At 38.5% G+C, this 15,654-nt stretch overlaps 1 pseudogene across 1 annotated transcript; it reads right to left on the reverse strand.

The window, feature by feature from the left end:
- Positions 1–8,033: 8,033 nt before the first annotated feature.
- On the reverse strand, positions 8,034–15,030 carry LOC306886357 (pancreatic alpha-amylase 2a5-like; annotated as a pseudogene). The gene is made up of 10 exons: positions 14,969–15,030; positions 13,554–13,614; positions 13,354–13,487; positions 13,036–13,254; positions 12,780–12,900; positions 12,585–12,710; positions 12,295–12,487; positions 10,423–10,525; positions 10,052–10,347; positions 8,034–8,333 (listed from the first exon to the last, which is right to left on the reverse strand). The product of its transcript is annotated as a pancreatic alpha-amylase 2a5-like (transcript).
- Positions 15,031–15,654: the final 624 nt, after the last annotated feature.

Genomic DNA, 15,654 nt, shown 5'->3' on the forward strand with positions numbered 1-15,654 from the left:
AAAAAAGTCTCCTATTAATATTTTGTTAAATACGAGATTGCTCAATTTGAGTGTATTAATCATTTGGTAATAAAAACTATATTTTTATTTAATAAAAAAGAAGAGTTTCTCCATGTCCCTTGAATGGTTGTCCACCCTTGTCATATTGGGGAATCCGCCCCTTTAAGAAAAGGCCACCCCCTTTGTGACATCAGTACAACAGATTTTTTTGTCTCTTCAGTGGCGGGAATTTCAGTGCTGAGGTGAGCAAGTTGGTGACTTTTCTTCGTATGAGTTTGCTTACTTGCTTTGCCAAAGCTTAACAAATCATTCTTGCAGGAACTCCAGCACTGAACCAACCGGGCAATTAACTGGGTCCAGTTGACGGTCTATGCACCATGAAGTGAAAAGTTTCCACTTCAGGGAGTGCAGTTTCCTCATGGAGGAAGCTCTGGAATGGAGAATGGTCTCAACAACCTCAGCTGAGACCAGAATCTATAAGTTGTGCCCCCTCAGAGGCCACACCCATAGTTTCCATAACTCAGAGCGAGGGTGCACAATCATGCCACCTGCCTGAGTCAGAAGGTCCCTTTTTATGGGAATCTACCATGATGAGCCATCAAGAAGGGACACAAGTCCGAGAGCTCAGGCTGAATAGGGCTACTAACAGTAGACTGACCCTATTCCGGTGGACTCTCTCCAGAACTCTCCCGGCGGACTCCTTGGCTATGATTGTACCACAGCATGCAGTCCCAGAGGAGCTGGATGTGTAAGGGAAAACCAGAGTGGACAATGCGAGGATTTCGAGACACAAACAAGTTCGCTTGAGCCTGGCCGAACACCCTCCAGATCTGCTGCACCACCTTGGGGTGGAGGCTCCATTCCCAGGCCTCGGCCCCTGCCTCAACAGGTCTGCTGCCTGAATGAAGTGCCTAGGAATATAGACTGCCCTCTGGGAGAGCAGCTTTCCCTGGGCCCACAGGAGGACCTGGTGTGCCAGTTTGCAAAGTGGATGTGACGACAGACCACCCCTGTCAGTTCATGTAAGGAAGTCATGTTGTGCCGAGTCAGTTCGGCGCCCGGAAGCAGATGACCAGTAGAGACCAACTGCTCTGACAGCTCTGATAACCTTGGAGGATGCGAGCCTCCCAGAGATGCTATGTTTCCGGGTGGACACTGAGAGCTGCACTCGCTGGAGACCACTGTGCTCTTGGGACGAATGTCCTGCTTCTCTGCTGGCCAGTCGATTTTTAGTTTGGCTTCTGCCCTCATCACCACCTCCACCAGTCCTGAAGGAAGGATCGACGCTCACTACATCAACCTCCTCAGAGGAAGAGAGATAAAGCATCTGGCTCTCACTCTGGGGGTAGAAACCGCAGAGCATGCTTCCAATCCCCGAGTCTGAGCACTGGATCTAGCAGGTGAGGGCTGAGAAAAGGCAAAGCCCATCTCACACCCCTCTGCTAAATCCAGAGAGATAAAGCCAATTCAGTGGATGGGGATTATTAGGAGACCATGATTGACAAGGGCCAGTGGTGGGAATTTGGCCAGGACACCGGGGTTACACCCCTACTCTTAATGACCACAGAGAGTCAGGGCCTTGGTTTAACATCTCATCTGAAGGGCGTTGCTTTTTTACAGTATAGTGTCCCCGCCACTATACTGGGGAATTAGGACCCACAGAGACCACAGGGTGAGCACCCCCTGCTGGCCTCACTAACACTTCCAACAGCAACCTAGTTTTCCCAGGAGGTCTCCCATCCAGGTACTGACCAGGCTCAAACCTGCTTAGCTTCAGTGGGCAACCAGTCTTGGGCTGCAGGGTGATATGCCTGCCGACAAGGGTGATATGTGCTATTGCCGGTTCTTAGTTGGTTCAACTGGCAAGCCCTTTAAGAACCAGTTTGCTTTTCCACGGGCTAGAGAGCCACCACAGAGCCAGGCCTTGCGTCACTGAACACACAGACTGATTGATCGATCGGCACGCAACACACCAAAGCACCGCGAGAGCGATCCAAAAGCATAAAGAGCCATCTACTTTCCAGTCACTCCCGCAGCACCCCAATGCCACGCACCGACCGGTCCCCGCAGCGCTGATGCATCCCGAACAAGCCTAAACACACTATCAACAATGGCGGACGTTGCGTTGCTATTGATGTTCATGGCTTTGCTAACCTACGTTGGCATCCAAACACGGCGAATTCAATGTGTTTGTGTTTAGCTGCTATTTCAAATATGGCGGTCAATAGGTTCTGTTCAACAGAATAAGAGATCCTTCTCCTCAGATGTTCATTAAAAATGTTTGTGTGCTATGCATTCAGCATGTATCAGGTGTTTTTTTTGAAAGTAAAACCACCAGCAAATCTTACCAAACTGTTTGAACATCAATGTTTAGCTAAATGATTCTGCATAAAATGGGTTGTAGTCTTAACCATCCAGCCTCATACTGTAAAATGATTCATGGCTGAAGGATCAATTCATGTGAGTCAGTTATATAATGCAGCAAGGCTAGATGAACAGGTTGCACATTTGTTGAATCACATTGCCCCCTGTTGATCGCTGTTATTGTAATTGTTTATGGCAGCTGTTTTTTTTTAACTCTTGTCAGACTTCACTGCACTGTGTGCTTACTGACTGAGCAGAAGTAGACGGCACTATCATCTGACTCCACATTGTTCACAGTCAGAGATCCACTCTCTGCATCAGTTTTAACGGCTGAAATTTTGATTTGATCAGAATCACCATAGTCAGGTTTGTCGTAAGTGCTTGTGAACACGATTAGAGTCATGGGCGCTGTCGATACCGGTACATCTAGTTGAACGTTGAATCCTTTTTATGTGTGCAGTTCAACTGAACAGAACTCCCTTTTACTGCCATTAAAACACTTGGAATTTGTGAAACATCACTGTTACCTGCAAATTTAAAAATAGAGAAGAAAACTAAAATATTTCTGTAATAATCTTAATTTTTGATTTCTAATATAGTTTAATTTATATTGTCTGTCATGGAGATTGAGTTTGAATACCTTGGCTCCAGTGTAGCAACAGGATGAACAGAATAATGCTCCTCATCGTGTCACGTTGAGGCTGGATGGGTTAAATCATGATCTGTGATGATAAACATTTGAGTTGGCAGTACAGGATGTGACATCATTATCATGCTTGAGCAAAATGTCTGATCTAAGAACTGACTGCAAGTGACAGAATATTAAAATGGAATTTAAATTAGAAGGACAGGGTGAGGAATTTGCTGTATTGTAAATATAAAAAAATGAACACAGACATACAATAGTAGAATAATTAATACAACCCAACAGTTATTACTTTTAGAACAAAACAAGTACATAAGTATTTTAGTTTTAATTTAAATAATAAACTCATTTGTAACTATTTTACACTTTTACATACCTAATATGAAGATTATGAAACCATTTCTTTTGTTTATTTATTTATTTATTTATCCATGTTTTTTTTCTTTTTTGCTTAATAGCTATATTTGTTAGACCTATTGTGTTCAGAGTTGGCCTTGAATCAAAACTCACAGGTGTGGAGAGAACTGTAAATATGCCTTTCACAGAAGTAAGTCGGTTAAAAGTGTTTTTTGTATTAGACAGAGGTGATTCTGAGCACTGTGTAATATGCTGCACAGAAATACACTGCACTGTCGTTCAGTGTGAGGCTGCTGATAGTCAGAGTGCCGTTTTTCTGTCCATCTCCCTCCAATGTGATCTTGTTTTCAAATTCAGGCTCTTTATTCTCAACATCATAATTAAGATATCCCATCAATTTAAAACCCAACATGTCTGGACTTTGTTTGTACCATAATATTTGGTAGTAGCCTGATATCTTGTGAGAGCACATGATCACAGCAGATTCATCTTGATTCTTGATGAGGATGTCAGGCGTCTGGAGAACAGATTTACCGAGACAGGCATCTGTAGAGGAAAAAAACAGTGTATAATAGTGAAAAACAGGATATATTCATGTATAGAGTGCAGGTTTGTTTGTTGTTATTACCTGTAAATATCATTATGCATACAGATACACTAAGGAATGAGTTCATCATGATTTCTTTCACCAAGTGCTTCTGCTGCTCATTAATGACATGAGTGAGAGGAAGTGATGTCACATGTATCTCAGCTTAAGTGAATTTATGTTATTGTAATTTTTTTAAAGTATACACCAAGAAACATTTCTGTATCTTAAATCAGTTGTTGATAAATGTTGGCAGGAAGTAAAACCTGGATCTGGATGTGATACAGATCTTGGTTGCATCTAATTTCAGAAGAACCTTTTAATTAAATCCTAACTTAATTACTTTACAAACTGAGGTCAAAGTCAACTGTCTATAGACTGACATAAATTCCACCTGGGAATATTCCTTATTGGTTCGACTGACACCTGTATCAACTGTTCTGTTATACAGTACAGTATATTGGTTATACCAGACTGACACTATGCACTAAGAACGTATTAACTGAAAAAAATCGGTTTTCTTCTTAAATGTAAGAGTTTATTGAACTTTTAGACAAAATATGTTTAACTTGTTGCCTAATGGGTTTTTGTTTGTTTGTTTCGTTTTGTTTTGAGTATCATATTAGATACATCTGACTTTTGTGGCTCATATACTAAGATACATTATGACTGCACTATATCATTGTAGATAACTGTAAATATATAGGCTTATTATGAAATGAATGTTGTTTACATTCCTGTTTTCCAGTTCTCATATTTAGACCACATGACTGCTACCAGCACAGTGTGCATCTCAAATCATAAAGATGCAAATATTATCAGGAAATTCAACCAAAACCTTGAGCAGGTGCAAAAGAGCTGCTGTGGTTAATTGTGCAGCACTGCTGCTTTCAGAGCTTTTTGTATTGTGGCATGACTGCTCATCACACTGTGTAAACTAGCTGCACAGTAGTACATTGCACTGTCACTGGCTTCCAGTTGGATGAATTTTAAGGAACCGCTCTTGGTTCCATCTCCATCCAATTTTATTTTTTTATCAAAATTATCCTCTGTGACAGAATTTGTATTCCATGTATATCCAAGGAATATGAAGTCATGGCCAAGTGTTTGTTTGTACCAGAAGATCCTATTGTAAGATGGTATGCTGTGTTCACATACAAGTTCTGCAATGTCTCTCTCAGATTTAATTAGATTTGAGGGGCTTTGATTTACACTGCCATTAACAACAGAACCTGTAAAAAAAACAAAAAGTGCATTATATTTAATTATAAGTAAATGTGTAATTAAATTACTTGGATCATTTAATATAAAATAGTTACCTGTAAGCCAAAGCAGTGAGACAAGGAGAATGTTGAACATGTTGATTTAGACTGGATTCAGTTTGATCTCTCTATGAGTGTTGCAACATAACCACCCCTAAGTATTTCTTAACAAATTATATTATGGACCCTTGGCTCCATCTATCCACAGGTTTTGCAATTGCTGCAATTTCCTGGCATGCATTTAGGCTGTGAAGAAACGAAAATCTTAAAATGTTTGTCTCCATGTTTGTTAATCAATGCTTGAATCACTTTATATACAAAACAAATAAACTGAAATCATAATAAATGTTTCAAACACATATTTATGCTGATGCAGACAGACCCTGACCTCAGTAAATAATTCAGTGGGTAATTTAATCATGATTTTGTACCAGAATGCCTGTAGTATTTTTTCTGTTTTGATATGTGAAATATGCACAAAGGTGTTCTTTAATGTTTAACAATATGCTATTATTAATGTCATTATTACTCTCTGAAGCCACTGGAACCTTATGTTTATATTACTTTCACAGCCTGCATAACATATCACAAAATATGCACAAAACATATCTCTAAACTTTTAATGTGTAAGTTTGTGGAAAATACATTTTTTGGGAGGGAGCTCCAGTGAGCTTCATATCACAGTAGGGTTTTTGTATTAGACAGAGTTGACTCTGAGCACTGTGTAAGATGCTGCACAGAAATACACTGCTCTGTCATTCAGCTTGAGGGTGTTGATAGTCAGACATTATTTCTTCCATCTCCATCCAGTTTGATCTTGTCATTAAATGTAGTCTCTTTGACCTCTTGTTTAATATTAAGGTATCCCATAAACTGAAGGCCCATGTTTCTCTAGCTTTGTTTGTACCACTGTATAACATTATAGTTTTGTACATTGTTTGTACATTTGATCTTAGCAAATTCATTTTCTTTCTTCAGGAGATCAGAAGGAGTCTGGACAGCACTTTTACCAAGAACGATGACTGTAAAGAGAAATATAAATGGTTAAACTATATAATGATATCTTATATATCTCAATGACACAATGTACTTGCGAGAATAAAAACTAAAAACAATTACCTGCAAGACACATAAAAAAGACAGAAACACAGAGACAGCGAGCATTACTCATGTTTTCTCTCTCTCTGCTGAATGATTCCACTATGAATCGATACAGGCCATGAAGGAAGTGATGTCATCTAGGGTGGAAGTTTAGTGTTCTCTCTTAAATGCATCTCTTTGATTGGAAAACACTGGCTTTCATTCCACAAGACGTTGTATGGATGGAAGACTGCTGTTTACTTTTACCAGAGTGCCCCCTTTTGGATGGTGCAGTATATTATTTATTTTTGACAAGATATGAATTGTTTTTGTGCATCTGCCTCCAGTTTTTGACACACTGTGTTTGCTCACTGAACAGAAATACATGGCACTATCATCTGGCTGTGCATTCTTCACAGTAAGTGATCCACTCTCAGGAACAAGTTTATGTGCTTCAAATTGACTTTGATTAGACTCTCTAAATTCTGGAGGCCCGTAGCTTTTTGTGAACACAATGAGGCTCAAACTCTCTCCTTTTCTCTGCTGGTACCAGTACATCTGATTGTAGTCAACACCCTTATTGTGTGTGCAGTTTATTTGCACAGAATCCCCCCGGAGTGACCAGAGAATGCCAAACACCATCTCCACTTGAAGCACCTGCAGAGAAATGATCATTATTAATAAACATTCCAGTATCAACACAGCAAAGTTATACTATTGCATTATTTCATCATGGTAATGCTCTGGATAAATAATCATACATTGACTCCAACAAAGTGACAGGACTAGTAGAACACAGCTCATGTTAAATGATGGCTGGGAGTGCACTGGGTGGCAATGGTGCAATGGTTTTGAGAGATGATTCAAATTCTACCTGTCAGTATAAATGATCTGAAATTTGGACACATTTGTTGAATCACATTGCCCCCTGTTGATCACTGTTACTGTAATGATTAATGGCAGCTGTTTTTGTTTAACTCTTGTCAGACTTCACTGCACTGTGTGCTGTCTGACTGAGCAGAAGTAGACGGCACTATCATCTGACTCCACATTGTTCACAGTCAGAGATCCACTCTCTGCAACAGTTTTAATGACTGGAAATTTGTTTGGATCAGAATCACCATAGTCAGGACTGCTCATAAAAGTGCTTGTGAACACGATCAGAGTCATAGTTTGTCCTGGGCGCTGTCGATACCAGTACATCTGGACAAACGATGAATCCTTTTTATGTGTGCAGTTCAACTGAACAGAACTCCCTTTTACTGCCATTAAAACACTTGGAGCTTGTGAAACATCACTGATACCTGAAAATTGAGCATAAAAAATATATAAGCAACTTTAAGAGGTTATTCTATTATGGTTTAATGAAGATAGTTTAAATACCTTGGCTGCAGTGTAGCGTCAGAATCAGCAGAATAATACTCCTCATCATGGCATGTAGAGGCTGGCTGGATTATATTATAATCTTCTATGATTCAAATTTTAGTTGCATGCTAATACAGGATGTGACATCATGACATCATGATGATTTCAGGGTGGAGCAAAATTCAGGATTTAAGAAAGAAGTTTGAGATGTGAATCGAATTGACCACATGCTACAAGATATTAATCAACACTTTAAGCAAGACTTACAGACCCACAGGTGTTGTAGTGTTGGCACTGAACCAAAACCCACAGGTGTGGAGAGGAACAGCAACAAATACGCTTTTAAATTAAGCTGTTTAAAAGTGTTTTTGTATTAGACAGAGGTGATTCTGAGCACTGTGTAATATGCTGCACAGAAATACACTGCGCTGTCATTCAGCTTGAGGCTGTTGATAGTCAGAGTGCCTTTATTTCTTCCATCTCCCTCCAATTCGATCTTGTTTTCAAATTCAGGCTCTTTAGTCTCGTCCTCATAAAAAAGGTTTCCCATCAACTTTAGGCCAAACATGTCCTGACTTTGTTGGTACCATAGTATTCGGTCATAGCTCTGTATGTTGTGAGTACAAGTGATCACAGCAGATTCATCTTGATTCTTCAGTAGATCATCAGGCGTCTGGAGAACAGATTTACCAAGACAGACAGCTGTGGAGAAAACATAACAGGAGTTTATAATTAATGTTTGACTGAAATAATGTGTATAATGTATGTAAAGTAAATATTTTACTAGTCCATCTTTGTCTGCACGTACCCGTTAACATCATTAGATATATAAAAATGTTATGGAGAGTGTTCATCATGCTCAGTCCTTCTGTTATGAATTAAAGAAACAACCGGGAGGATGGTGATACAGGCAGCTTTACAAGTTCTCAAGTGGTGAAGCCTGGGGGGGAAAAAATGAATGAAACATTAAAAAATAAGATTCCTTTCTACACAGGTATGAATATCAGGACTGATGTGCAGCTACTGTGCATGCTTTTGGTTTGCTTCACAGATAAAATGAATATTTGTTGAATCACACTGCCCCCTGTTGATCAATAATTATCTCTAATTTAAAGAGGCCTGTTTTTTGTACTGCTCTCCCCTGAGTTTGATATACTGTGTATTCACTCTCTGAACAGAAATATGTGGCACTATCATTCGGCTGCAAATTGGTCACAGTCAGAGATCCTCTCTCAGGAACCGTTTTATTGGCCACAAATTTATTCAGCTCAGAATCTCCATATTCTGGATCGCTGTAAGAGGTTGTGAATGCTACAAGTCTCATAGTTTGTCCTTGGAGCTGTCTGTACCAGAACATCAGTTTGTAGTCTGTTGTTGTGTGTGCAGTTGATTTGGGCAGATTTCCCCTTTAGTTCATAAAGAACAGCAGGTTTTTTGCAAAACATCGTCTCCTACTGTTGTACCTGTGCAAAAATAGAGTACATGAGTAAAGTAATATAAATGTAAAGAGTAAATTGTAGAGGAAACTTTGAAGGCATCTGGATACCTTGCCAGCAAAACAGTGCCATAATTAATGTTATTATTGTTCTAATCATGTTGAGTCCAACAGTGCAGACAGTGTCCTGTGCGACTGAAAGTTCAGTCGTTGTAACAGGATGTGACATCAAAAGGACGCCATCACTCAAAATTGCTACCTAATTTAAAAAAAATTTTTTTTTATCTGTACCTAGTTGTACAGAAACATAAACTGGTGCTTCGATGTGATATATTATAAAATAACCTTAAAACAATAGAATAGTATGGTAAATAAAAGTTTTAGTAACATTTTGTTCAGTATAGCTTCATGTATTTGTTTTATAAAATATGACAGATGTTTTCATTTGAATTCTTATGATAGATATTAATAGTGTATGAACAGTGCACCAAGAAGCATTTCTGTTACATGTTTAAATGTAGTATCTTAAATCAGTTGTTTGTAAATGTTGGCAGGACATAAAACCAACATGAGGTGAAACATGTTCTTTCAAATAACAAGTTGAAGTTTTTTATGTGTTAATAGACAGCATGCTACAGATGCTGTCTATATATAATAATTGTATTTATATATATATATATATATATATATATATATATATTATTACTAAATATGAATCCGTCTAAATCAGCATATTACCAGACTGCTATCTGGTGGTTAAACAAAACTTGGATCCATCTGATTTCAGAAGAATTTGAATGAAGTTTGTATGTGAATTCTTCCACAACTAAATTGTTTTGCCATGTGGCACATTGGTTGTCCCAGACTGCCACCTGTTGACTAAAGCTGTTATTGACTTTTAATGCACAGTGTTTTTGTACAGCACTCTCCAGTCTTTGACACACTGTGTTACTCACTGCACAGAAATATATGGCACTATCATCTGTCTCTAGTCTGTTCACTTTCAAAGATCCACTTTCAGCATCACTTTTTTGAGGGTCAAATTTATTCTTGTCAACGTCTCCAAAGTCTGGTGGACTACCAGCCACAGTAAATACAATGAGTCTCATAGTCTTTCCTGGACGCTGTCGGTACCAGTACATCTGGCGGTATGAAATATCCTTATTGTGTTTGCAGCTCAAAGAAGCAGAACCGTTCTTTGGTTCCCAAAGAATTGCAGGCTCTTGAATAACGTCATCTCCAGCCTCAGTGCCTGTGGACAAAATTAAATGAATAAGGATGTCAGGTTATTGTTTCAGTTAATGAGATGTTAAAGAGTTTAACAAACCTTGGCTCCAGTGCAGTAACAGAATCAATGCAATAAAACCCCTGGTCATGTTGAGTTTTGATGGGGTGTACAGTGAGTCCCAACCTTTGAAATGATCCAAACTCTAGCTGTTGTTGAACAGGATATGACATCACAGGTTGTAACAGTAATGAACAAAACCACATGAACATATAATATGTCTATTATCACTCCAAGCTCTGATTATTAATAATAAATACATTCTAATACAAATATGTGATGCTCAGAATTATGGTGAATCAAATCAAATTCCCTTATGATATTATTCATCAATCAAATCAATCACTTATATTACTATTACACCTAATGAATAAATCCCACCTCACTTTGAGGGGTTTGAACAACTTAAAAAAAAAAAAAAAAAATCTTCCAAAGCAGTAATTTTGTTTTATTTAGCCTAATTGTACAGAAGAATTGTCTGAAAGTTGTCTACTGTTGTTTCATTATGATATACAAAGTAGCCTTGTTCTAATCTTCAATATGATGCAATACATTTCCATTTTAGTAACGCATTCAGTACAGCTTCATGTATTTAGGTTCTAAAATGTGACCATTTTTAATCTTACTACTTATGATAGATATAAATAGTTGATTATGATTAAGCTTTGCACCAAGAAGCATTTCTGTTACACATTTAAATGTAGTATCTTAAGCCAGTTATTAGTAAATGTTGGCAGGAAATGAAACCACCTCCATCTGGAGGTGAAACACATTCTTTTAAAAAAAACAAGTTGTTTTTGACAGCATGCCAGAGACGCTGTCTACAGATAAGAACTTGTATTCAACGCTTAATATTAATCATTTTGATTCAGCTGACTGTTCTGTGTTTGTTCCAGACTGCCACCTGTTGACTAAAGCTGTCTTTTTCATAAACAGAGTGCGTTTATACTATTTTATACAGAAGTCTCCGGCCTTTGACATACTGTGTTGACTCACTGAATACTTACTTTCAGAAACACTTTTATGAGCTTCAAATTTATTTATTTCAGCATCTCAAAAGTCTGGATCTCCATAATCAAGAGTGATCATACGTGTCTTGTGCAGGTTCTTGTCTTGTAGGCTTACAATATCACTCCCATCTGCTGACTCTTGCACAATTTGCCAACTTTCAGAGTCTTTTATTTTTTCTCTCCTCATTCTGAATTCTATATGAACACAAGTATATGTGTTTTTCCTTACTAAAGGTATTTCAATGCTTGACTCCATAACCTAATGTGCATTTGATCTGCATTGATTCATCATTGAGAGTGCAAAGATCTCCGCCTTGGTTTTGAACACAATAAAATGGCTTTTGGCATTGGTTTTGTTAGGGGCATCAGAGACAGGGTAATAGTGGAACAGAGTAACAGGGGCCCCCACTGAACATGATTTTGAGATCGCGGACACAACAACACCTCCCCCATCCCCCCCTGAACGTGACTTCGGGGCCCCATAGCAAATTCATTGCACAAATTCCTAGTGACGGCCCTGGGATTTGGACATGGCTGCATTGCTCAGTGATGCAACAGTTTATTATTGCTTTAACTATTTGCACTGGTATATTATATAAAACAAAATTATTATTTAACTCTTGGATTCTAAATATTTCTGTAGGGATATTTAAAAAATGGAATTTGGGAATATAATGGAATTTTAGACTTGGAAAATCCAACTTGGTATTTGTCAGAAGAAGGAGAACAGTTTCGATCATAATTAAATAAAATGCTAATTCAAAAAGTCTACCTTGTTTAGTTTTAATTGTAAGCATGGGGTTAGCATTTCTCAAGAAAAAAATGTACTTTAGTACTCTGTTTTCAAACCACAAGAAGAAAATTTCAGTTCAATGATTCTGATTTATTATAATTATATCCTCACTGAATCTAGTTTGGAGTCAGCATGGATGGCAATGAATGGATCCTCGTCTGTGTTGCTGATGCTGAAGGTGGCACGTCCATCAGAACCCACTGACACCTCTTTTCCTGTGCAACTGTCCCCACTCTTATCTCCAGAGATCATGTCACAGTATATACCCATGGGCAGACCAGTGTTCAGCATCACATTCAGTGCCCTGAAACATTCATCAAATGGACTTCAGGAGCGGTTATGTGCTAAACTTATATTATTAACAATTTAGAATTTTCATTATTCATTGCAATGCCTCTCACCAATCATCATTGTTAATGACAATGAATCCTTTTCTTCCACGGCTGAAGGCGATCTGATTATTGCCGTTATCCCACCAGCTGGAGAGAGGCTGACCATTGACCACATTACGGAAAATCACCATATTCCTGGGGTGAGGAATACAGCATTAGGAGAATTGCTTTTAACACTAAATTCAGAAGGACTAAAACTCACACCTGATCTGGCACCATCTGTACTCACATACCCAGTTGACCCACAGGTGGAGTCTGGGTTGATGAGTACTGGCTTAGTGGATTCATCAGAAAGACCTGGAGGGCCCATCCAGTCATTCTCATCCTGTGCCATTTGTCAATGTATAATGAAAGAAATTGGATCTTATGAGGGGTTAAAATCCTGTTTATTGGTGTAGCGATAGATAAAGTGTATGTTTAAATACTAAAAGTTTTTTGGAGATTTGGAGAGCACTATTACCTTTCCGTTCACAATCTTACAATCCCAGCGGTAGCTAGACATGACTCTGATCACAACGTATGGATGAGCCAACACGAGCCCTGTAGCGACCTTATAAAGCCTGCAGAATGTCAGAACAGAAGCCCTTTCTGATTGTCATGATTGTCCACAAACACCACAGCTCTGTCAGAAGGAATGAAACTCCAGCCCTCTCGCCAGTTCGTGAGACAAAACACTCTTCTAACTTAACTCTTTAACTCTTGGAAACTTTGCTGAGCATGATTGTAAGAATAAGTGACATGTTGATGATATTACTATAATCTACTTATTACTACATACTTGAGAAAGCTTAGCTTCTGTCTATCCCATTTACGAACCACTGTGCCCAGTTTCGCACCGTGCTTGAATTCTGTCACTCTTGCAAGCCCATAGTACTCACTGGCTTTAATGAGCTCCCCACCCAAGTCAATAACCTATAAAAAGTTGTGTTAATGTTTTATTAACCATTTGCATATGGGATAGAAAAGGGATGGAAATACCTCTTGATAAATGAAGGGCTTGGTACCAGATGGAAACCATTTGGTATTAAGGGTCTTAAGTCTGCCATAGACATTAGTAATTTAACCAATTTAAACCAATGCCACTATCATTTCCATACCAAAAGAACCACTCTTTACATAAGTGTTTCTGTCAGTTAAATTGGGGCTTTCTGTAGCGCAGCTGTCATACTTCCCATGAAAGCAACTTAGCGTTAGACACAATATCAAAACTGATATCGCTAAACAAACTAGACATTTAACATAAATCTTTCTACTTTTTTTCTTAAACTTGTTTTGTGTTGGAATAGTGTTTGCTTATTACTGGTATATCTACAGGTACATCTCAAAAACTTTGACAAAAAATAGTGACCTTTTTCATGATATTCACTCATTTCAGAAAGTGAAACCCATATATTATATAGATTCATTACACATAGAGTGAAATATTACATAAGATCAATACAAAATGTGTATTTTAAACAAATGTCAGGTTTCTGAAAAGTATGTTCATTTCTATGCACTCAATACTTGGTTGGGCCTCCTTTTGCATGAATTACTGCATCAGTGCGGCGTGGCATGGAGGCAATCAGCCTGTGGCACTGCTCAGGTGTAATGGAAACCCAGGTTGCTTTGATAGCGGCCTTCAGGTCATCTGCATTGTTGGGTCTGATGTCTCTCATCTTCCTCTTGACAATACCCCATATATTCTCTATGGGGTTCAGGTCAGGCGAGTTTGCTGGCCAATCAAGCACAGTAACACCATGGTCACTGAACCAGCTTTTGGTACCTTTGGCAGGGTGGGCAGGTGCCAAGTCCTGCTGGAAAATGAAATCAGCATCTCCATAAAGCTTGTCAGCAGACGGAAGCATGAAGTGCTCTAAAATTTCCTGGTAGATGGCTGCGTTGACTGTGGACTTCAGAAAACACAGTGGACCAACACCAGCAGATGACATGGCAGCCCAAATCATCACTGACTGTGGAAACTTCACACTGGACTTCAAGCAACATGGATTCTGTGCCTCTCCAGTCTTCCTCCAGACTCTGGGACCTTGATTTCCAAATGAAATGCAAAATTTACTTTCATCTGAAAAGAGGACTTTGGACCACTGAGCAACAGTCCAGTTCTTTTTCTCCTTAGCCCAGGTAAGACGCTTCTGACGTTGTCTCTGGTTCAGAAGTGGCTTGGTAGCCCTTTTCCTGAAGACGTCTGAGTGTGGTGACTCTTGATGCACTGACTCCAGCTTCAGTCCACTCCTTGTGAAGCTCTCCCAAGTGTTTGAATGAGCTTTGCTTGACAGTATTCACAAGTTTGCGGTCATCCCTGTTGCTTGTGCACCTTTTCCTACCCAATTTCTTCCTTCCAGTCAACTTTGCATTTAATATGCTTTGATACAGCACTCTGTAAACAGCCACACGTTTCAGTAATGACTTCTGTGACTTCTTCATGGAAGGCGTCAATGTTTGTCTTCTGGATCATTGCCAAGTCAGCAGTCTTCCCCATTATTGTGGTTTCAAAAAACAAGAGATACCCGGAATTTATATTGTAGAGATGGTCATTAATTGAAACCCAAATGTAAATATTCCAATATTTTGAGATACTGATTTTTAACTTTCATGAGCTGTAAGCTCTAATCATCAAAATTAAAACAAAAAAACTTTTGAAATGTTTTACTTTACATGCAATGAATCTAAAATATATGAAAGTTTCACTTTTTGAAATAAGTTACAAGAAAAAAAATTACTTTTTCACGATATAAATTTTTTTTGAAATTATATGGAAAATCTTTTTTAAAACACATGTATCAAGTAGTCTTGATATCCATGTTAGTTTCAAATGGTCTATTAACAAGAAAGAAAAGAAAAACACCTTTATATTATTTTTAAGAAAGGTTTAGATTGAATGACTATAAAACTGCCATGTGGTGTAACCATCAAGTAGTGTTTGGGGTAATGCATTACAAGTAACATGAGTTATGTAATCAGATTACTTTATAACACAATACTTTTACATTTTTAAGAAAATATCTCTCTTTTTCAAATTTTTTATCTGCTGACACCCCTCCTGTCCTAGTGTTGAGAGAACAGGTACAGAGGCAGAGGC

Source organism: Barbus barbus (assembly GCF_936440315.1).
Source record: "Barbus barbus genome assembly, chromosome: 20".
Taxonomy (NCBI): domain Eukaryota; kingdom Metazoa; phylum Chordata; class Actinopteri; order Cypriniformes; family Cyprinidae; genus Barbus; species Barbus barbus.